We start from the raw sequence: 25,326 nt of genomic DNA on the forward strand, positions 1-25,326 counted from the left end.
TAGGTTCCCAGGCAACTAACTGTCAATATTTATAGCAATAGATTCCCTAGGCTTTTCTTCCTAGTCCTAAGTTGTTAGTTTTAAGAGTAGACTTAATATATGCACTCATAGTCATACTTATTTTTAAATCTTTTCTCTAGCAGAGGTCCTTTATATAGGGCTGTAAATTCCTCAATTTAATTGCATTGCAAAATGTACAATTATAGAGCTGATCAAAACTGTCAGGCACTGACACTCTTGGACTCTGACTCGTTTTTCTCATCAAGCTTCCTACTTCTTTGCATAATAAAAACTGCAACTTTTTCTGTGCACTCGGAATACACAGGAACTAGAAGTGGGCTAAATCCACAGCGTCTGGCCTCTCTGCTCCCTGCACAATGCCATTTGCTTTGCATTTTTATGGAGTCTTTGGAGCACTTTTTTAAGTAGAAATACACTGAGCATCTTATTGGGTGACTTTTCAGCATAATATAATTCACATCACCAATCTTCAGAAATCAAAATTATACTTCTTCGTATGTATTGCTATTTCTTTCTTTCTGTTTTTTTTTTTTGCAACAATATTCTTTATTTCTTTTATTGGGTATTTTTTATTTATTTATTTTTGTATTTTATTTACATTTCAGATGCCATCCCCTTTCCCCATTTCCCCTCCCTAGAAAACCCCTATCCCATGCCCCCTTTTCCTTTTTGCTTTTACACATTTTTTAAATGTTAATTAAAAGCTTTATAAGTTAGGTAATGCTCGATCAGAAGTGTAACCCAATACCCAACCTAGATATAAAAACTATCTTTGACTGGTGGAGACACATGAACTTCTGCTTCCATGCCGCCCCCCTTTCTCGCTTTTTCTCTCTCATCACCTAGCTTCACTCTTCCTGTTAAAATAATTTTTTTCTCTCAGAATGCAATTAGAGCATAATTATTCCTAATTGTACCAGTGAGGTACAAGATAGTCCTAATACCCAGTCCATCATTTTGTTGACTAACCAGAACTTCTGTCATCTCTCCTAACTAAAACACTTAGTTTTGAATCTGGCTTTTTTCTTGGCTTTAGAATGAGTGTCAGCTGAAAACCATCCACTCAGATCTTTTCTCTCAAAGTAAATAGCCAGGATTGGCTATGAGACTATAGGTCTTCAACCCCGTCAGAAATCCAGAATGACTGAGTTAACTGAAATTATAGGAAGCACAAAGCATAGCTTCTTAAACTTAGCCAATTTATAGAGACCGCTGAACACCTGGAAAGCCCCTATGCTACTGAACATTGGAGCATCAAATCTTCAGCCTTCTGGCCCAGAATCATCTGACAGACCTTAGTGATGTCGAATTATTAAGGGCTGATTACTCTGTTGAGGCAGATATAATCAGTTGACTATTCTGCAAGTGTGTCCTTTTCTGGACAGTAATCTATCTGTAGATGGAAAGAGGCAATTCTTGCCTTGTGGCTGTTTCTGCACAACTGGAGTAACTCCAAGGATGATCAATTTCTTCTTAGAATCCATGACAGGAAGCTGTCAGGAGCAGACAGGTCTCTAATCAAAATGAATATTAATATAGAAATATTTGTAATGTCAATTCTATCACTTCTGACATTTTGAAAACCAACTAACCATGTAACTATCCATGGACTGTTGTCTGTTAACTCCTTTCAGCTATTTCTAAATAAAATATGGAAAACACCCTAACAATAAGCTCAAAGCCCTGAATTTGCTATAGTCCCTTAACTCATAGGCTAACCATCTCAAATCAGTTAAAAAGTTACAGAAGGACTGGGTCTAAGCCTTGTTTTCCTAAATGTGTTATACAGGCACAATGCCCATGAGAGTATCAATATTCATCTCACTTTTATATCAATAAGAAGCTCATACCAATGAAAACTTTAATTTGAAATCAAAGTAAATTTTGTACCATTTAAGAAATTATAACTTCATCTTGATATTAATTATACAGATTTCTACCAATAGGTTATGGCTATGCAATAAGTCCTAGCTAATCCCCCCTGTTCCAACAAAACCACTACTTTTCCCTAGAAAGACAGACCAATGTTAACCACCATAGTCCCCAAACCCAGGGATTAGGGGCACTGACTCTTCTTTACCTTCTTCAAGCTGATTATGGGCATTGAGATATTAGAAGAGCGGTAGGGGGAAAAGAAAACTGATAAGCCTCTGATGCTGTGTCTTCACTGCATCCAGCTGGCATTCCAGAACATCAGAGGTTTGGGCAGGTCTGCTCAGTATGCTTGATGAGTAGATACACCAAGGCTGTGTATTCTGCTGCTCTGTGGTCTGTGACCTCCCTAGAGTGCCTCAGGACTCAGTTTCCAGAGAGAAGCAGATCGCTCCAGCCACTGGTTTCCAGGCCAGAGAAAAAAGGGGGTGTATTGCTATTTCAAAGGAAGAAAACCTGCTGTTTCATTTTCAACAGGATAAAGATACATCTAACTTTTTCTTCATTTAACAACAACAATATCATAAAAAATTATAATTAACTCCTCGGTTATTAGAATTTTTAATTTATTTTTAATTTTTCAAAGATTTCCTTAGTAACTCTTTGGTGTTATAGCTGTACTATTCTATAATGCTACATTAACCTGATTGTTTTACAGGTAAAGAAGATAGTAAACAATAGATTCTTCAAAAATATACATGTGAAATAACTGACTACATGAGGGCCTAAAACGCGGACTTTGATATTGAAGTATTATCCCTTTCAAGAGGACTTTGTGAATGTGTTATGGTATCTTTTCTAATCACCCGAGGATTTGCAAAGCCATTTGGCTAAGATCAAATGGCAAATGTGCAGATGGAAAGGGGTGGTGTCCACAGGCAACGTTAACTTGCATTTGCTGCATTCTTGTTTTAGCTCTTTGTATACTCACAGTAAACAGGGATCTTAAAAGTGGGAGAAACCTATGGTCTCTGGCTCCATCGCTTCAGGCACTGTGCAATGCGCTTTGCATCTTTATGGAATCTCTACAGCACTTTCTTGAGTATTAATGGTACTGTAATTTACAACACCTTTCAATTTGCTGAGATACTCAGAACAATGCATTGTGTGTGTCACCTAAAAACGTGGCGGGAGATACGCTGTGGGAACAAATTGCCGAAGATGATAAATACACAAGGCATAAAGTTCTGTATTTCCTCATGGAGGTAATACTCCAGATTTACTTGGCTGTGTTCTTTTGGCTGTGTCAGATCACTGGATTACATAAAAAGCACATAATAGAAGAGTCTTTCACCACTTCACCAGACATGAAGGCTGTCGTGCATAGACAGACACGATGTGGCCAGATTCGCAGTACTCTTCCCTTCAAGCACATGTCTATGATGTGACTCATTGACACTATCACTGTTGCAACCGGCTCTGCTCTACCTGGCTTGAGACAAAAGATATAACAATGCCTGAATAGTTGCCTGCTCCGCTCTGCCTGGCTTGGCCTTTCAAAGGCTGTGATTAAAGGCGTATGCCACTGCCGCTCTGGTCTTTGGGTCAGGGTCTAGAGAGAGAGAGAGAGAGTGGGGATAAGAAGAGACGCATGGAATGGAGACAAGACAGAAGTTCTGATCAAGTCTCAAGTCTTTAGTTTTTATTGAAGGGAAATCTGGGGTATTTATATACTTTTGCTACACCTCTTGTAGGCTCGTGGATATGACGTAAGCCTTGGAGGCGTGGCCAGCATGTGCATAGCAGCTTTCTAGCCGCTTTCTGCTAAAGGTCAGCTCCCAACAATCATTATTAAACAAAGTTTCTATATCTGCCTAAAAGGACAAGCTTGAAATATATCTTTTAGCAGATAAGCTTTGTACAGACACTGAAGATCCAAAACCTGTCTGGAGTTTCTCATTATCTCCATATTCATGGGATTCCCCATAATTTTCCACTTTAAAAGCTGAAGAAATAATATATAGCTGAGCAAAAACACATTAGCTGGTTTTCTTAATTTATATCTATAAAATAGCTTTTAAAAATCCCAAATAAAATGTGTAAGTATGACATTCAGATTGTCATTTTCAGAAATACACATTGCTAACCTTTTTAAAATATCAAAGTTTTTAAGTATTATTTTTATGAAGAGTGGGGCCTTCTTGCTATAATCAGAGCAAAAGAATTGAAAAGACTGAAAATTTCTTTTTATTTTTTTTTTTTCCCCATGAGACTTGGGCAGAGTCACACAGGGAAAGGGAAAGCGGGATTTGAACGGGGGGGGGGGGGGGGGGGGGAGAAGGGGGGAGGGGGAGGGAGAGAGAGAGAGCAGAGGGCGCAGGCTCGCCCTCTGCAGGCAACCGCCTAAGTCACTGTGCCATGCTCTAATTGTATTTTGAGAGAAAAGTTTTATTTTAACAGGAAGGGTGATATGTAGAAGGAGCTAAAGTGAGAGGGGTACCAAGCGGAAGAGATGGAGTAAGGAGAGGAGAAGAAGAAGAAGAAGAGGAGAAGCTAGGTGATGAGAGAGAGAAAGAGAGCAGGGATATGAGGATAGCTGTTCACATGTCTTCACCAAAGATAGTTGATATATCTAGGTTGGGTATTGGGTTACACTTCTGATTGAGCATTACCAAACGTATAAAGCCTTTGATTAACATTTTTAAAAAGTGTAGAAAAAGAAAAAGGCGGCATGGGATAAGGGTTTTTCTGGGGGGGGGGGGAGTGGGGAAAGGGGATGGCATCTGAAATGTAAATAAAATATCCAATAAAAAAAAGAATAGAAAAGACTGTAATAAACCAAAACAAATCAAGTGCAAGTGCTTAATGCATGAAGCATTTTGGCAGGTGAAGGCAGGAGCCTTTAAAGAGAAAAGATATCCCTTAGATTTCTAGGGAGTTCTAAAAAGAAAAAAATGAAATGAAAAAGAGATCATGTTGAATATATACAATTAATTAAACACCTAAAATGCCAATTAAGTAACTATGGATTATTTACTTTTAGAAAATATATTATGCAACCAAAATGGAAATTCCTCATGATGGAAAAATTCTTCCTAATAGCCTGAATGGGAACAAGGTACATTTTTCAGAACAGTCCAGAATCTAATACCTCTAGACATCACTAGGAATTTCCATCCCTGAAATATATTGTGTCTGTGACAATTGCATTGATGACATTGTCTTTACATCTCTGCTTGAGCCATCACTTTACTCTCCTAGATTAATAATGAACAGCTGATTCAGAGGTCATACTAAGAAAAATGTATCAGAGGAAGCAGAACAATACAGTTTCTTACTGTTGATCCTAAAATTGCATGTATGACTTCATGAACTCAGATTTACTCATGCAATGTAAAAATTAGTAATATGCTTTCATGGTTTTACTAACTTGCTTATGAACATTTTTTTATTTGAATTTAATGTTAATTTTACATCTGAGTTACATACTAATACATTATTGGGGATTTTATATTTAGAAACAGTATTTACTGTATCATGAAAGGTAGTCCTTAGGTAGTGAAAGAGTTAAAAAATTTTAAACCTTCCACAGATGGAGTCAAGAGTACAGATCAGCTTGTTCTGCATTTTGGGTCCTAGGAAACTAGCTATCCACAAGACAAAATAGATGATAGATTGAACAGAGTTCAGAGCTGGGAGTTCAAGATAGCGTGACCAAGCGCTATGGGTACCAGGAACTAAAAACTGACCATAAGATAGATTGAATAGGGTTTGAGCTGAGAGTTCAAGTTAGCGTTCTTGTGCACCCTGGATACCAGGAAAGTTTGAGTTGTGCACCGTGGATACCAGGAGAGTTTGAGTTGAGAGTTCTCAGCGTGCCCTTACATCCTGGATACCAGGAACTTGGCTGATTACTTATAGGTTCTTAGAGAATAGCCTGTTCTTTGTACCCTGTCACAAATTGAATAATGGGCTGGGACTTTCCACAGGTGCTCTCCAATAGCCCTCCCTTACTCCCCCTTGTGGTTCCCCCCCACCCCCAGTTGTGGTTTTGGGCTTTAAATTCTCTCTGTCTCCAAAGCCCCCGGGGTCAGACCCCATTGCCCCTGCGTGGGCTACAGGTCTTGACCTCAGTATACTGATTAAAATATGCCTCTTGTTGATTACATCAAGTTTGGTGTCTTGCAGTTAATGGGTGGCCTCGAATTCCCGAGGCTTGGGTGAGGTCTTCCATTCATGGGGGCCTTACAGTAGTTATGGAAATAATAACAGATTAAAAACAGAGGGATACTTATAGAAATAAAGTATAAGATATTATATGGAGTAAATATTAAAATGTAAAACATACACAATTATATATAAAATTGCAATTATATTTTTTTAAAAATAAAACTATAGTGGCTTTGAATACTGCTAACAAGAGAATCTTCAAATAACATATTTCTAGTAAGGTCACATCCACAGCAACAAAATTTAAGATGCTGGCATATCTTCTGGGGAACATAACTTAAACTAAATAAATACAATATACACTCATTTCAGAAGAAGGCTGCAGGGTACAGTCAACCTGAAACATTTGGAAGACTGATAGGATGAACCATTACTTTGATGTATCAAGGTCAAAGAGAATAATAACATGAAATGAAGTTTCAGATGAAGGCAATCACTTGGTGGTCAAGATAGAAGTGTGTAAAAGCATTTGAAAGGTTTGTAACAGCAAATATCTTAATGTTACAATGTCACAGTAACTTTTCAGCACTGGAAACAATGTGTCAGCAGGCCCAAACTTAATCTGAAGCCTCCAAAGGAGAAATTTCCCTTGGTTTTTCCAGGGATCAATGTTCTCTTAATTGTGGCAATGTATTTAATTTCTGTCTTTGTAAATTTATGAGGCATTTTCATGTTTCTCTAAATTGTAAGAGGGGGCAGTATACAGTTCACTATTAATATCTATACCCATCACAAATATTATAGATATGACCTCTATAATAAAAGGCGTACTCTAAAAGAAAAGTATAATAAACCTATTTAAGTAAAGCTTTATATGACTATATTTTTTAAATTCTTTTGAGTATTAATCTGATTACACAGTTTCAAGGAAGTAGTTAAGTTTAATGAAGAATGGACAGTCATAGAGTAATGGAATCAAAGATATTAATTAAATGGTAATTAAAATTTTGTTCAGATCCTTCTTAACCTTTATGTGTGATGCTCCTTTTCTCTATGTATGGAAAAGTGTAATACCAGTCATAAGAGGGTCATGTGACCTATATTCAGAGGACTGAGGTTCTGAAAAGTTCCATATGGTAGTTCTTTCTCTGAGAGGAGTGAAATAATGTTATCATAACCCCTTTCATTTTGCTTTCTCCGTTTATATGCCATGTTTTAGGACAGCATATTTGGAGCATTAATAACACCATCTTCCCCAGATGACTGTGTGTGTTCTCTCTCTCTCTCTCTCTCTCTCTCTCTCTCTCTCTCTCTCTCTCTCTCTCTCTCTGTGTGTGTGTGTGTGTGTGTGTGTGTTTCTATGTCAATCTTCCTTTCTTAGGACAATAATCACAAGGGATTTGGGCCCATCCTAATTATGTTTTTCTTAATCATATCTTCCAATAACATATTTCTAGTAAGGTCACATCTACAGCAACAAGATTTAAGATGCCAACATATCTTCTATGAAACTCAACTTAGCCTAAAAAAAAAATAGAGTATACCCTATTTCAGGAGAAAGCTGCACAGTACAGACAACCTGAAACATTGGGAAGACTGATAGAATGAACCATTAATTTGATGTAAATTATAAAAGAATAATAAAATGAAATGAAGTTTTAGATAAGGATAATCTCTTGGTGGTCAAGACAAAAGTGAATAATAGCACTTGAAATGTTTTTAATAGTAGATACCTTACTTTTACAATGTGACAATAACTTTTTGGCATTGGAAACAATTATGTGAAGGTGTCTGAAGTTCAGTGGATTATTTTATGTGAAAGGAGTGGATATGAGAGATTTGTTATTAAGCTATAGCAGTTATGTGCATGAAGCACAATAGATGGGATTGACATCATGGTGCCAAACTCAGGTTTGGAGATTTTGGTGGTTAATTTTCATTGTCAGTTTCAAGGATATAATAAAACAGCTAGAGGATCAACACTATACACTTCTCATGGCAGATTTGAGGATATTCCCAGAAACAATTGTTATGTGGGATCTAATATACCTAATGAAGGAAAGACTTCCAAAAATATGAGAGAACCAAAACCACTACCTGGGGTCTAGATGGAAAAAAAATGGAGGAAGGACACCAGCCAACCTACGAAAGCTCCACTCATCCCAGGTACATACTGCTGTTGCCTCCTCCACAGACACCAAACTCCAGCTTCTTCGGCCTTTCTGTATACACTTGATCCATAGAAATACCTAGCTTTCTGCCTTGGCTTAAGGCTGCATTGTTTGTTCCTTCTGTGCTGAGGAGTACAGCTTCTTGGATTGAGCACCTAGCAGATACTCTATTTTTTCTGGCATACAGGTGACTATCTTTGAAAAATACAAACTCCAGTATGTTAAATCTGTCCATTAAATCTTAAATAATCTTAGATTATATATATATATATATATATATATATATATATATATATATGAATAATCTTCACATATATATATGAAGATTATTATATATGTGTACATATAAAAAACACTGAATTATACAGTGATCTTGAATTTCTAATATGCAAATTTATGAAGACAACAATGCCATTTTGTGGGTTAAAATATATTTATTTTACAAAATTAGAGAGAGCTTTGAGTATGCCAAATGTAGGCCTCTTTAGACTAGACTAAGAAAATAGCAATACACAGTTAATTAAATGTAGAAAGATGAAAAATGGGCAAATGTAACCAAAGTGAATTATATACCTAAAACAGAAGTATTTTGTGCTAGTTTGAATATGCTTGGCCCAGGGAGTGGCACTATGAGGAACTGTGGCCTTGTGATAGGTGTGGCCTTGTTGAAGGAAGTGTACCACTTTAAGGCTGGGCTTTGAGACTCTCTTCCTAGCTACCTGGAAACAGTCTTCTCCTGTGTGCCTTTTGAAACAAGATGTAGAACTCTCAACTCCTCCAGTGCCATACCTGCCTGGACAGTCTATGCTTCCCGCCACGATGATAATGAACAGAACTTCAAAACCTGTAAGCCAGCCCCAATTAAATGCTGTCATTTGTAAGAGCTGTTCTGGTCATGGCATCTTTTCACAGCAGTAAAACCCTTACTATGACATATTTTAACTTGGAAACTAATATTATCTTAAAGCTTTGACAATTGCAAAGTAGTCAGTTCTTGTGATTTGGGGGCAGAGAAGTCTAAAAATTGATATTTCTTTGTGAAAGGTGCACACATCCAGTTAGCAAGCATCCCCTAGTGTGAAATTAAGACATGTCACTGAACTAGTTTAATTTGATAACAGTCACAATATAATATCTAAGTAGAATTTACTATGAAACATTGCTATTTTAAATTTTCTATTAATAATTTCTAAAATAAAAACTTAATATTTACTGGCAAATTATTGACAATATTTAGTATATCAAAATTCTCCTCATAACACAACATACCTATATACAATAATAATCCAAAAAGTACAAAAGAGACCCATACTATGTTACTGTAATTGGCCATCTTACAGTGCTTATTAATTTTCTTCTACTAACATTTTTGATGTTATTATAATTAGAGCAGAAAAACTTCAAAAATATGTCCACTCTTTTTATATGATATACATAGGATTTATTAAAGCATTTAGATGATGCTACAAAAAGGCCACGAATGGCAATCTCACACTGGAGAGACCAAGAATTTATCAATTCTTCAGACTGCAAAGCTCTGAAGTCCCAATCTGGCCCTGAAGGCTGAAGGATTCATAGAAAGCTGCTGGTATAATATTGCTGAAGGAATTCCACAACAACAGGATAGGTGAACTTGCCTGCTTATGTTGTGGCATGGATATCCAGTGGTCAGTATGTGAGCACTAGCCAAAATATATCACATACATGCACAGAACTATCAAAGATAAGTCTGAGAGAAAATCAGTCCCAGGACTCTAGCTCCTACATTTTTCAGCTTGCATGTGGGTTTTTTTTTCTTTCTCACTCATCAACTCCCCAAAGAAGATTATAATTATCATGGCATTCAATGACACTCCAGGGATGCGTGAATTTCCCTTTCCGGTAGACTCTTGCCTCTGTCTCACAGCATATTTGGCTTAATACAAAACAGACATTCTTGAGCCTAAGAAAATGATACCTCAAAGTATAGTGCTTTGAAACCCTAAGAACGTTGAAGGTAAGGAAACTGGGAAGCCTTAGAAGCTGAAAAAAGATTAAGAAATAGAAGAAAAGAAAGAAAAACTCAAAATCAAAGTCTCTCTGAAGTTTGCTTTAATAATATTCAACCTCAAGTTCTTATAACTCACTGGCTAAACTTCTTTTAAAAGTGGTGAAATTAATTATCTTAAATTCTTTCAGTAAAAATATCATTTAAAAAAGAGGATGTAAAAGTGACCATAGCCATTGGGCTACGATGATTTACTACTTGAAAAACTACATGTGGCAGTAGTTTACAGTGAGGAAGAATTTAGGGCTGGACCAGTGACCATCATCTAACTAGCTCAATGTTCTTTAGAGCTTATTAGCTCTCACAATTGACTGTCTTCCTCTAACTCTTTATATCTTTTAGAAAGGATAGACAAGCATCCCAATGTTACTAGATTATTGCAGGAGTTCCATCTCCTTCGTGTACCATGAGTTTTGCACTTCAGATGTATTGTCCCTAACGTCCATGTGTGGCCTATAAGATGGAGAAATTTGGTGACTAAAAACTGTGAGAGATGAAGCCTTATGCTCACTCTTTGAGTCATTTGAAGTGTGTCTTAAAAATAATTGTGAAATTTCAGCTTGTTCTCTTCCTACCTTCCTAGTTCATCAAGCGACATTTGATTCAATCATGTCCCCACTATTGCTATCTGACATCCAGGTGACCCTAGCTGAGACTCCTAGCAGCTGGAGATAGATATGAAGACTGAAGTGGCTATCTCCTGTAGCTAAGCATGACTTCCAGTGGAGGGAGTGGGACATCAACCCACTCACAAAACCATCTACCCAAATTTTGTCCTGCCTACAAGATAAGCAGATATAAAGATGGAGCAGAGACAGGTAACTGCCAATCAACAGCTGCCCCAACTTGAGACCCATCCCATGGAAGAGACACTATTAATGATACTGTGCAATGCTTGCAGACAAGATCCTATGGAAACAGAAGCAGAGAAAATCAGTCCCAGAGACTCCTATCTCTATCTAGAGATAGGACTGAGAGAGTCAGAAGAAGGATTAAGGAAACCACAAGAAGTCCTACAGAGTCAACTAACCTGGGCCCATAGGGGATCAAAAAGACTGACCCGCCAACCAAAGATCATGCAGAAGCTGGACCTACGCCACTCAAAACTTTTGTAGGAGATACGCAGTGTGGTCTTCATTTAGGTCCCCTAACAATTAAAGCAGGTGCCTGTCCCTGACTCTGTTGCCTGCCATTAGATCTCCTTCCCCTAGCCGAACTGTCTGGTTAGGCATCAGTGGGAGTGAATGTGCTTAGTCCTGCTTGGACTTGATGTCCCAGGGTGGATGGTTACCTAAGGAGAGCTTCCCCTTCTCTGAGGAGAAAGGAAGGGAGAAATGGGATTGAGGGATTGGTGATGGTAGGACTGGGAGGAGAGGCAGGATGGAAGGGGCTGCTACTAGGATGTAAAGTAAATAAATAAATGAATTAGTGAAAAAATAAATAATAAAAGGTCACAAAGTGAAACCACTCTACCTTGATATCCGTCCCATGTGCAGTCACCAAAGATAGACGCCGATATGGATGTCAGGAAGTGCATGCTGACAGGAGCCTGATGCAGATGTCTCGAAGGTCTGCTGGAGTCTGACATATCCAGAGGTAGATGCTCAAAGCAACCCATTGATCTGATCAAGGGTTCCCAATGAAGAAGTTAGAGGACTGAAGGAGCTGAAAGGGTTGGTGGCCCCAAGAGGAGAGCAACAGTGACAGTCAACCAGAGCTCCCCAGGGTTTAAATCACCAGCCTGGGAGCACAAAGAGAGGCACCCATGACTTCAGCTGTATACTTAGGGAAGGATGGCCTTGTCAGGCATGGGTGGGAGAGGAGATCCTTGGTCCCATGAAGGCTGAACACATAGTGGGGAGGAATTTAAGGGTGGGGAGGGGGGAGGGGGAGGGGGAGGGGGAGGCACACCCTTGTGGAGGCAGGAGGGAGGATGGAATAGGGGGTTCCTGGGTGGTGGGGGAAATGGGGTAAGGGGATGAAATCTAAAATGTAAACATAACATCCAATAAAAAATATGAAAAAAAAAAGGGCCCAAAGAAACAGGCCCACATAAGGAGTGACTACAACAAGAAAATAAGCATGTCTTTTGTTTTATTTTGTTTTTGTTTTCTATCAGATAATAGTCCCAAGTATTTAATTGCAGTTAAAAAAAAAAAAGGCTAGTAAGTCTAAAAATACCCTATACTTTTTGTTAACTTTTCATAACTAAGTTTCTAGATATATTTGGTCTGTTTGCTTTGGTTTAATTTGTTTTTATCTGTTTGGTTTTTTTTATTTTGTTTTGTTTTTGTTTTTTGCAACAGTGCTAATCATGGCCTTTAAACTTAGAACAGTGCCTTTCCCTTGGTCAGAAATAAAGATGCAAAGAACATACCAGTAAATAGCTTTATTAATAAAAAAGATGGGTGTGAATATAAGCCATCAAACACTCAGAATTTAGTATACTTTACATCAAAATAGAAAAGAAATTACACCCAATTTTTGCCTATGTACTTAAGGGGTTTTTCCACTTAGTGATTTATTTATTTTTTCCTCATTCAGAACTTGTGAGACTCAATTTTCTTCTGGCTTTGCTTATTTTTGGCTTTTCTTCACCATTATCAGTCAGAGGTCCAGGCAGTGTGGTGCACCCACATTCTGAGTTCTAGGGAAGCAGACACAGTAGCATCAGAAGTTTGAGGCCAACCTGGTCTATAAAGTGAGCTCCCCAATGCGGACCTTTAGTGACAAAAACTGTCAATAAATAAATAGCAAAGTTTGCTTTTGTTCTTTTCATTTGAACTTCTCTTCATTGCCATTGATCTCCATCTAATCTCAATATCAGATATCTGTGGGGTACCGGTATTTTCCTATAACAACCAGTGCCCCACCTATCCCTATTCCAGCCAAGAGACCTACAACGATTTAATTCAAGTATAACACAAATTCCCTGCAGTTAGCAAAGAGCACATAGATTAAGGGCTGAGCCCACAGGATTTCTTTCTCTTAGAAGCCAATCAAAAAATCTGAATTTTTCGATTTCTGACTTTCCACCTGAAATTTAAAAGCTCTCAATATTATTGCTCAATTACTATAACTAGAGAGGCAAGATAGTAGCAGCTATAAAACTGAATTTGCTATTGCTGCTTTGCTATGAAAGATAGAAGTTGTGAGAATTTTATCATAAAATACAAAAAATGAATATTTAAATAAAGTACAGTTCTAATGCTACCTTTTAAAATTAAATATAGATTCAGTGAAGTATCAAGCTCCATCCAAATGGAGGATAAAATTATCACGTGTTAAGGACAACTGCCCTTACCCTAGTATTTCTTTTTGGTGTTTTCATAGGGTTTTAAAATGAAGAGACAAATACTTAACCTGGCATACGAATGCACACACACACACACACACACACACACACACACACACACACACAATGTTGTAATTAAAACTATAGATCAGCCTCTAAAAGAGAAATAGATAAATAAATGATAAATAAGTAAATAACTGCCTTACTCTTGTGTCCATTGCTTATAGATTGTTTCAAGCACTGAGCAATCAGGACCAAATACCTTCTATAAATATAAGTCTCTTATTTTTTTTTTTTTTTTTTTTGGAGAAAGTAAATGGGGTCACTTGGGGTGGAGACTCTGCACTGCCATTCTTCCTTTGTTCGGACATCTACCACCTAACTTGCACATGGATAAAAACATTTCTCTGGTATGACTGAAATGAACATCAACGAGCTTTCTTTGCTTTACTTATCTGGGTCTGAGCTAAACTCTAATGAATCTGTGGCTCAAAAACTGGTTTCAGTAATATTGCACATAGACACATATGTGCAATAGCACTGACTCCAAGGTTCCCAATGGAAGAGGTTTCACCATTGACTCTATAACTCTAATCAAAGAGAATAACAGTGTTAACAGGCAGAGCTTTAAGCCATGGGGCTATACTAGGAAGAAGAAATAGAAGAATTCAGAGTTGTTCAAGTCTGTATTCAAGGAACTTTGAGTTTTCATAAGGGAAAGAAATCAACAAAACAGTTTTGGTATCCCCAGATGATAACAAGAAATTTGTCCAGGCCTGAGTCTACTGATCATTACTTTAGCTCTGGTTCTGCAAGAGGTTCTGGAGAAGCCCTGATTGCTGTCATCACTTGAGGAGAACAAGGTGAAAAGGGATTGTGGTAGAGCATGGAGCAGCTCATCCCATTGTCCCTGTAATTTGGAAACAAAGAGGTATGAATTGCAACAACTCAGAAAGGGTGTTCAGATCACAAGGCTCCTGATGTCACAAGTAGATTGATACTGAAGCCTGGAGAGTGGCATTCCTTTGTAATAAAAGTGAGTTCTCTGCCCCATGGTTCTGTTCTTTCCCTCTCAGTTGCTCCTACCAAACTCACTTGCCCATTTGTCCATTCATGTTACACTAGAACAGGTAAGATATTTCCAGACACTTTCCCTTTAGTCTTGAAGTCTTGGAATCCTCAGATTCCTTCAGAGAGATGAGAAATGACATTTATTTATTTATTTACTTATTTTTGAGAATTTCACGTATAAGTCTGAGAAGTACATTTTTTATTCTATTGTTTTAAACTCTGGGCAGAATGTTCAGACAGTAACATTGTTGTCAGAGCAACAGAAAAGAAAGTAAAGTAGAGAGTTGATATCCGTAAGTGAAAATTGCTTTAACAAACATTTGAAAACATGGAACTAGCTTCACATATTGAGGATACGCTAGAAGACTTTTCAGAAACGAGTTTGAAAAACCCTGAATTCAATAAGCACAAAGCACTATGGGCAAATCTAGTCAGGGCCAACAATGTCTAAATCTCCTTAGGAATGGCAGAAGTGGTCACACAGTTGGTAGAAGTAGAAACAGTAGAGAGAATCCTGGTAAGGCGCAATTCGAGATGAAAATGAGAAGGCTTTAGAAACCGTAGTAAAAGCTATTCTTGTAAAAAAGTGATAGAATGCAAGATGTGTGCCATAAGGCTTTATGAAACCTAGAATATAAAGTGATGAACTAGAAGATCCAGCAAGGGAAAAAAAAATACCTTGGCAGTCAAGCATTCAGGCTGCATTGCAGCTACATTTAACGGCATATGTTGAGAGGCAAGTGCAAAGAGAGGACGTAGATGGAATTCTTGCTTAAAATGGAAGCAGAACGGAAAGATTGTGAAACTTTTCAGTCTAATCATACAAAGAGTAAAAATAAAAATAAAACGTGTACTGAGGCAGGCTTAAAAGAGGTATGCATTTGCTTATTACTAAAGAGATTCGCTAGATTAAAAAGTACTCAAGTGCTGTTTATCAATGACTATGGAAAGAAGGAACACGTATGGATTTTAGAGGTCAGAGAGTTGCTCTATCCACCTCTATATGGGCTGAGGGAAGAAATCCAGAGTGTTCTCCATCGCTCACTCCAGCGACCTTGAATATCTAATTCCCCAGTTCTAGGATGGAACTTCTAGGCACAATGAGCACCTTAACCCATTGTTCCAGAACTTTCAAATCATAAAACTTGCTGATGCTCATATAGTGTTAAACACACAGAGATGCAGAATGTCAGTACTTAGGGCATGGTTTCCTCAACTCAGACTTTAACAATGTTTCAGACTATCAAGATACCCCTACCCTGGAAAAGTTGCAGAAAGGAACAGAAATATCATACTAGAAAAAAAAATGTCTACTTGAGCTTCAAGGACAAGCCTCACTCAGAATCCCAGAAGCAAAAAAGCTATTAGCATAAGTCGTAGTCCTAAAAGAATACCAAGCATGATTTTACCCTTTGAAAGCCACCAAGTTTAGAAAAGCCTTCAGAGTCCGCTCTCATGTTCTACAGGAGTGTTCTCCTAGACCATTGTAGAAGTGCTCTCTCTCTCCTCACTATAGGACTGCTCCTTGCCCCAATCCTCTGGAGCCCTTTTACCTGACTGTCATTGTGATGTGTTTGGAATATGGACACTAGAATTAAAAACAAAAAAAAAAAAACAAGATTATATTTCAGATGAGCACACTGTGTCCAAGGTTACAGGTTACAATCACTTCATTCATATTGCATTATTTTCATTACTGAAGTACAAACACCATCCACTATCTGCTCCACAATAATTTGGAAATAAATAACTTATATTGACCCCAATTTCCTGGGAAAAAATTTGCCTGAAGATAAACTTTGGGTTCATCCATACCTAAAAAAAAAAAAAAGAATCTACACTTCAAATCTTCGTTTGATTACAAAATAAACTAACAGATTTTTGTGGTTATTAAAGTGGAATTATATGTTTTATGACAAACAGAGTTTCAGACAACCAGAAGCAGAATGAAATGACCTGAATTACTTCAAAATAATAATAATGTCATTTAATCATTTGTGGTGGTGTTGGGAGATGAGCTACTTAAGGAGAGATGAGTTCACCACAGCCTCCACCACCAGTAATTAATTAATAAACTTGAAGAAGTGAGCTAGTTATTACAGGAATTGTGTTAATATAAATTGAACATTCATTACATCTATTGTTTCATTCTGACCATCTTTTTTATACATAATAATATACTCTTCAATTTTTGCTGTCAAGTTATGACATCATAGCATGAAGACTAATCCAAGAATCCTGAACTGTGAGTCAAATACATTGCTGGTCCCTGGTCTACTAGTCAGAAAATGCAACATTCATTGTACCTAGGATTAATTTTGAACAAACATTACTACAAACAGTGAAAATGAAGAATATTCACGCCTGACATCAGCATCCAGAATGAGTGTGTATAAAACTATGTTTTCATTGCTGAACATTTCTTGGTTACCATTAAACTGTTTTTACTTTCTTCTAAAAAATACATTGACAAGAACATTTAAATGACAACAAAAGTTTCCCCACTAAGTATTTAAATGATAGATTCTGGTGCTTTTCATCATTTCTAGTATCCTCAGCATATTTCTACTACTTAAGTGAGAATGAACAAGTTATTAATTATCATCAGCTGTGGGTTACACTCTAAATCAACAAGCTTCCAATATGCAATCACAGTGAGGCATCTATGTAGAACAAAACCTGTAATCAAGATAGGACTATGGTTTGGGATAGGTCATGGATCAGTACAGCAGAACTGTGTCAGGCTACAATAATCAAAGATTTTGAAGCATAAACCATAGCTTTTTACAAAAGCCAGTGCAATCACAGCAACAAAGATGAATCTGCTTTACTATATTATTTAAGCAATGACCCAGCTGTAGAAATGGGTGTGCACGAACCATTCAACCATGTCCAAAGACATCAGTACATCTTTGCAAATGCTCCAGAGTCTGCCATAGCACCAGGGAAAAATAGTCTGTCCTCCTGCATGGCAGCTCTCACTGTTATAAAGCGCCACTCCAGGCTGTCAGTGTCTCCTCTTAAGCTTATTGCTTCTTATATTTTCTTCCCTCAATTTGGTTTTCACCTACAGGGTAGATTTGATTTACATTGAAAAGGATCCACAAACTTATAGGGAACAAAAAGTGTATGCTGTATTAACCACCCTGCAGAAACTCCTTCTTGCTTCCTTTGAATACATAATCACATCATGACTGGCACGTCAATACTGTAGTCCAGTGGCTTATATTGCCACACAAACTGTATGTGGTATGATATGACATAGGATATGATGCTATTCTGGCAAAGAATAAAAATCTCTTCATAATGTTTTACATATTTTCCCTACACACAGCTAGGTAGCTTTTCTCTTCACTTATGTAACTAGTATGTTATTTTAGACATTCAGCTCTGGAAATCAAGATAATTTGTTCCAGGAAATGACGTTTTCTGCCTCTGCCTCTACGGCTCCTGATGACACAGCCCCACTACACATCCAGCACCTATATAGAGCAGGACTTCTGGTCTTCAGCTTGCAGACAGAGCTCCTTAGGTCTAATGCTAAAACTGACGTCAGTGTGCACCGGTGAATAGAAGCTGTCTGACTGTTTTCCAAGCTAGGAAACAATCATCATCTTTATGAACTCTTCTCATATCTACTTCAATTCCATCTATAATGTGCTAGAAATTTCAGTGCAAAGGTGTACTTTATGAGGCAGGGTTTTTTTTTTTTTTTATTTCCCCAGGATGATCTTATAACTAACTCCTGATTTTTATTAAATCCCATTGTGATATTTTTTCCTGCAATAGAGACTATGAAAAGAACTGTTCTTCAGAAATTTCATTAAGAACAGCCCTTGAATTGCCTCTCAACTTATTCCTGCATGAACTGCTCAGCTTTCAGCCTACCTCCTTATTGACATTCACACTCCTTTATATCCAAGGCAAGAAATTAGAGTAGCCATTTGCTAGCCTCTAAAGGGGAAACTTCTCATTTTATATGTATTTAAAATCATAAATATAAGCTAAAAATACAGAACAATTAAAAGCATGCTCGCCTAGTGTGTACAAAGTCATAGGTATATTCCTCAACTCTGAAAAACATGAAAAATTTGTAGTATTTTTTAAACATTTTTAATTAGACAGAATTACTCACTGATGAGAATTTAAAGATACCTTTAAATTGCGACTTCAGTTATTTATAAACAATTTTATATTTCCTAATAATCATAATAAATAGTGATGGCTGATGCATCCTAAATTAAGTTGAAAAATAAAGTATATATTAATTATCTATTTGGGGAATATGATAGATTGGAAAACTGTTGATGAATCTCCTTTGCAGAAAGTCTTTCTAATTTATGTCATGATATAGGATCAATGTCACTTTAAATCTAAGTCTATGCCGCTCAAAGTCTTGTGTTTTTTTTTTCCTCCAGATGTATCTCTACTTCAAATGAAGTAATATCTTGAACTTAAAATCTTAAACCTTGAATCTGATAGAGAAGAAAGTAGGGAATATGTGTCGATCTATAAGCATAGGAAAAGTCGTTCTCAACAAGACTTAGGTAGCATAAGAAGTAATAACAATTGAAAAATAGGAACTCATGAGATTAAAACACTTTCTGTAGAAAGAAAAATGATCAATGGAGTGAAGAGGAAGGTTACATACTGGAGAGATCATTTTTAAACTATATATCTGACAGAAGGTGAGTGATCAGAATATACAAACTAAAAAAAATTAAAATAAACAACCTATTTCAAATAATGGGACATTGAACTAAATGAAAGTTACAAAAATGATGAAGTAGAAATGGTTAAATATTTCTAAAAAACACTCAAAACCTATAGACATAAGGGAAAAACCAAAACTATTTTTGAGATTTTAATATACATTATTCAGAAAAGACTAATATTAAAAATAAAAGGAATGACAACTGCTGGGTAGATGTGGGGGAATGGTGTGTTTATATACTGTTGGAAAGAATGTGATGTTGTGCATCCTCTATAGAGATCTGTCTGGAGTTTCAAAAGAACTAGACCTAAATTTCCCCAGTATTCTAGTTATACCATTCCTGGGTATGTTCCAAAGGACTCTCTATCCTACTACAGAAATACTTGCATCTTTAGAAGCTGACTGTCTTACTTCACCAACAAATATACTTAAATATGTATCAATAATTTGCCTAAAACTCACAGGAGTATTGACCATATTACCTATGTACTCAAATGGGCAATGGAATTTCCAAGCCTAGTCATGAATGCCCCATAACATACAGGAGAGGCTTTTAGTTCAACTCACTATTTGCATTATGTATCAAAAATCAAAGATTACTTACATTTGTCCTTCAGGATTATATAATCTGACTAGTCAAATATGTAATGTCCCTTCTCTTATTGAACCAGAAAAGCAATATTTAATCAGCATCATTATCACCATTATTATTAAATTAATTTACTCGATTTACAACCCAATATCAGCCCTTCCTCTCCTCCCAGTACAGCCTCATGTAAGTCCTCCTCACCTTCCCCTTAGTAGAAGAAGCTTCCTTCTGTGTGTCAACACCCCATATCACCCCATCCCACCTCCCACCCCTACCCTGCACATCAAGTTTCTGAGGGACTAGACACATCCTTTTCCACCAAGGCCAGACAATGTTCATTGAGGGGTATGAGATTTACACAGGCTCTGAGATAGCCCCTGCTCCAGTTGTTTGGTAGACCTACATGAAGACAAAGCTGTTCATCTGCTACATATATGCAAAGTGCTTATGTCCAGCCTGTGCTTGCTCTTTGGTTGGTGATTCCCCCTAGGACCCCCCAAGGGTGCAGGTTAGTTGACTCTGTTGGCCTTCCTGTGGAGTTCCTGCCCGCTTGGAATTCTTCAGTCTCTCAACTCTTCTGTAAGACTTCCTGAGCTTCATCTGCTTTTGGGGTGTGAGTCTGTTCCTCTCTTTCCATTGGCTGTTAGGTATAGCCAGTCATAGAACAATTATGCTAGGTTCCTGTCTACAAGAATAACAATATTATTAATAGTGTCAGAGATTGGTTACTGCCAAAGGGATGGGTCTCAATTTGGGGCAGTCATTGGTTGGCTAGAAGGCTTTGTAAGTGGGTTGCTGTTTAAGAACTGCTAGTGGAAGGATAAGGAAGCCATCCACCCACAAAAAGTGTTCCATATATATAGCCACAGGAAAAGATTCAATTTGGACAACCCATTTATTTTCTGACCATATTTTTGTGGAAACAAATCTTAAAGAGAACTATTAATAATTTTAGCACACAATCCAACATTAATCAACATTGTCCACAATATGTTAGTGACCCCTTTCCAACTATGACCCAGATTAAAGAAGACTTTGTGGAAGGAAAGTGAAGAAGGGTAGGGGTCTCCTGCACATTCATCATACACAAAACAACATCTGACTTTTTGCTTAATAAACTCAGGCCATTGATACAGTAGTACACACTGACTGCTTTGTGAGGGTACATAGGAAATAGCAAATGAAGATCCTAGTAAGACAGATTATACAGAAACAACCAAAGAAAAGATTAAACAGTATTCTAGGAAACCAATAATATAGATAGAGGAGAGGTTATGGGGAGAATTAAGGGTATAACTTAAATGAAAGGGGAGATGTCAGAAGGAGTTGCCAGGACTCTAGACTGAGCAACTGAGTGGATGAGAGGTTATTAACTGAGATACGGAAGAGATACAGAATAGAAAGTAAATATCCAACACTGGTATCCTTAATTGAACTTTAGAATCTCATTCTTCATGCAGATTCGCAGCTAGCAACATTCTGACTACCATAGATATGAGTATGTTCAAAGGAATTAAAAAAAAAAATTCATACCTACAAAGTTAACGCATTAGTCCTGACTTTCCATTCTCTCTTCTTCCCTGGTTCCTGAACTATATAATGATAATTGTTCTAACGTGTTCCCCTTCCCCTGAACCACCCATGACCATGTTTCTGTTCCCTTAAGATTTTGTTTGTTTTGTTTTGTTTTTTGTATCTTGGCCTTTTGCCAGAACTGTGCCTACCTTTTCAAATGTATTATTTACCATTCAACATCATCTAAAACTTCCTAGCAGTCTGTTCCTGCTCTCAGAGATCTCCTAGGAGTGATATGGGATCATCTCAAGTGTTGCATGCCTTAAATTTAAAATCATTGTAAATTGTTCTTGTTCAGCAAAATCTGACTCAAACATGTGGATGGACTTGGGTGGGAGTGTTCTCAATTACAATCATCCTCATTCCTTAGGACATATAAAGCATGAGAGGACCACTGAACAAAAGTTGGAACTTAAGTTTATCTTTAGGCAATATTTGTCTGCTGTGGTTTCTTTTCTTATATTTTATAGGCATCAGTTCATAGTCAAATTTATTTTCAATCAAGAAAAAAAGTCTTCCTTGAATGGAAGGAAGTAGCTGCTTCTACACTTTTACAAACACAGCTAGCCATTTTCTGATGAAGGTTACACACCTAGGATGTGGAATTCATGTATCTATACATATTGGAAGTTTCCTGCCTGTTTCCAGACAGAGGGTTTCTTCCTGAACCAATCTTCACTGAAGTCGCATTATGTGTTCTAGAGTTTAATCACTTTGTGAAGCTGCTGCATCTCACGATCAAGCTGGGATTTTCAGACTCCAGTGATGCCTGCTCAGTTTAAATATTCTTCATTGAGTGCTTAATTCATGTAATGTTCTTGAAAATATGATCTATCTTGTTTTCCCGGGCAGACACTTTAAATGGTCCATTTGCATTAGCACATCAATGAGAGCCCTCAGATCAGCTTCTCTCTGAAAGACTGGATGACTTTCTCCCCCTTTTTGTTTCCTGTTTCCCCCAAATATATTCTCTCTGCGTAGACCAAGAAAATTCATGATCTTCTGCAGGATTTCACCAAGAGATTTATTCATTGTCATTCCATTGTAGGCAATCTGTCATGTCTTATGCTCCTTGCCTGCATTGTCATTTCTGAGTTGCATGGTTCTAGACTTTGTTGAGAATGACTATCTTCATTCAAAGTGTCAATTATTTCCTTCTGAGTTTGTTTTCCATTGTTCTGTTATATTTTAAGATGTGCCTTTTTTCAGTAACTTGACAGAGTTTACAAATTGCATTCTTCTGAAAAAAAAAAAATCTACTACATCCTAAAAGGATGACTTATTTAGACTTTTAAATGTCACAAACTTACTATTTCTAACATTCTAGATCTAGACAAGACCACAGAAAACCAAATTTGCTAAGCTTAGGAAAGAAAGCATCATTTCTACCTCATAAAAAAATGAATGGCAAACAAACCAGATAAATTAAAAATAAAATATCACACAAATTCAGACTCAGTAAGTTACTTAAAACTAAAATTGAAACTGGGACAGGAATTTTACAAGAAGAGAGGAAGTTGAGGACTAGTCAGAAGGAAGGATGAAGTGTGACTGTGTAAACATACTAATATATAAAATTTTCAAAGAATAAATATTTTTGAAAGTTTGAATGGGATATCGAGCGTGTTTTGGATAATTTAGAGTGCTTTTCAAGGTAGAAAATCTAGATATGAGAAAATTGACAAGGTCTTAGTTTAAGATCATTAGTTACAAAGAGTAGATGGACAAAAGTGAATTTTAATAACCATTTTTCATGAAAATACAGCACTTGCCTGAAAAGAAACAATCATTGACTTAAATAATGTTGCCAGGGATAAGTCCCTAAAATGGTTGTATTAGTTATTCATTGGTAATCAAACATCCTGCCATTAGAATTTTCTGGGAAACAGTTATTTTTTGACAAAGATAGGAGTCTTCATTCTGTCTCGATCCTTGTTTACATGCTCACATAGCCTGACTCACAACTACTGTCATCCTATTTCTTTGTGAAGTTCATAACAATTCATCCAATGTTCTAGGACTGATTTCCAGTTTCCTGAATCTTTCTTCCTGGAATGTGCATCTCTCCAAAAAAAAGAAAACTATTTGATATCTGAGATACAGATCTACACATGTGTTCCTTTTTTTAATCAAAAATAGATTCTTTTCTCATTCAATATATCTGGACCACAATTCATTCTAATTCCTTCCCACCTTTCTTTGACCTAAATCCATTCTTCCTCCATTTCCCTTTAGAAAGGAGGATGCCTTTGAGAGACAACAACCAAACTGTACAAATGGAGATGCAATATGATAAAGCAAAGCCTTTATACTGAGGCTAGACAAGGCAACAGGGTTGGAGGAAAAGACTCTGAGATGACTCAGAGAAACACCCACTACTATTATGACACACAAAGAACAGTAAGCTAACAACCATAGCATATACTCAGAGGGCCTGGTGCAGTCCCATGCAGTCATTCTTTGATTACTGCTTAAGTCTCTGTGAGCCCAAGTGAGCCCTTCTTAGGTGATTCAGTGGGCCATGTGCTCGTTGTATCCTTTACCTGTTCTGACTCCTACAATCCTTCCTTCCTCCCCCTCTTCTACAGTATTCCCTGATCAACAAGTACAGGGACTCTCCCTCTCCCTCTCTCCATAATATCTTATCATGGGTCTCTAAACCACGAGGAATCACTGATGACTATTGGATAATCTCAACCAAAGAATTGATAAAGGAAATATAATGCATTCACATGATGAAATATTACTCAGCATTAAAAAATAATACTATGCTATATTCATATTTGTTCTTATAAACAGTGGTTTGGAATTTTTTATTGTCTCCCACTCCATTTCTCTGTCTTGTTGTCATTATACAATAGCTATAGTATATTTGTTGCTGGACTTCTGGGACACACACATACATGAGTTCAGCTACATATATGAGCATGTTTAGCTCCCACTGAAATATTTAATTTTATCAATTCAAAAGAATTATAACTTCATAATCCATTTTATGTTTTACTACTTGACTTGTTTGATACAAAATGATATCACAAAAAGTGTGTGATTGCCTATGCCAACAGAAATCCCATGTGAAATCCAGCATGGAATGACATATATCATATATACGTGTCTGAGTTCTGTATCCTGATACAGAAAGAATGTTAAATATATCTTCTCCTTCAATTCAAGTAATTTTATTTTTGGGTTCATGCCGTTTTAAAAAGAAGTGAGTAAAAGCAGAGAACAGTTGATGAAGGCAGAATATGATGTAGTTTGGAAGGCATTGAGTAAAATGTAATTTTGAAATACAAAATCAATAGAGAAGCCAAAAAATTCACATTCATTTCTCTACATGCCCATCAAGCTTGTGATTAGGATTTTACAAAATACTTAATCCATCAACTTGACTATCACCATTGAATACTTTAAAGTAGAGAAAGCATCTGAAACTACACACCTCCAGTAAGTTGTATGCTAAGACACCTTAGATGCTATTGTCAGCACGGAAGACAAAACCTTTTCTTCTAATTAACTCATCCTCACACTTCAAGTATTCACTGGCTAATTAAGGGTTGGTAAGAATTACTTATAATGAATAAGCAAATTGATATTCCTGTAGATTACAAAATAAAATATTTCATGTTAGAAAATACTGTGAAGTCTCCTCAGTTTAGATTTACTTTACATTCCATTAGCAAAGCATCAATACATAATGTATTAAACCTCCTATCATACATCTGCCATGAAATTGTATTAAAGTTATTTCCTACAGAAAACAGATACTTTCTATAATGAGGAAAATCTGCAGAAGTTAGA

The sequence above is a fragment of the Arvicanthis niloticus genome, chromosome 12 (assembly GCF_011762505.2).
Source record: "Arvicanthis niloticus isolate mArvNil1 chromosome 12, mArvNil1.pat.X, whole genome shotgun sequence".
NCBI classification, from domain to species: domain Eukaryota; kingdom Metazoa; phylum Chordata; class Mammalia; order Rodentia; family Muridae; genus Arvicanthis; species Arvicanthis niloticus.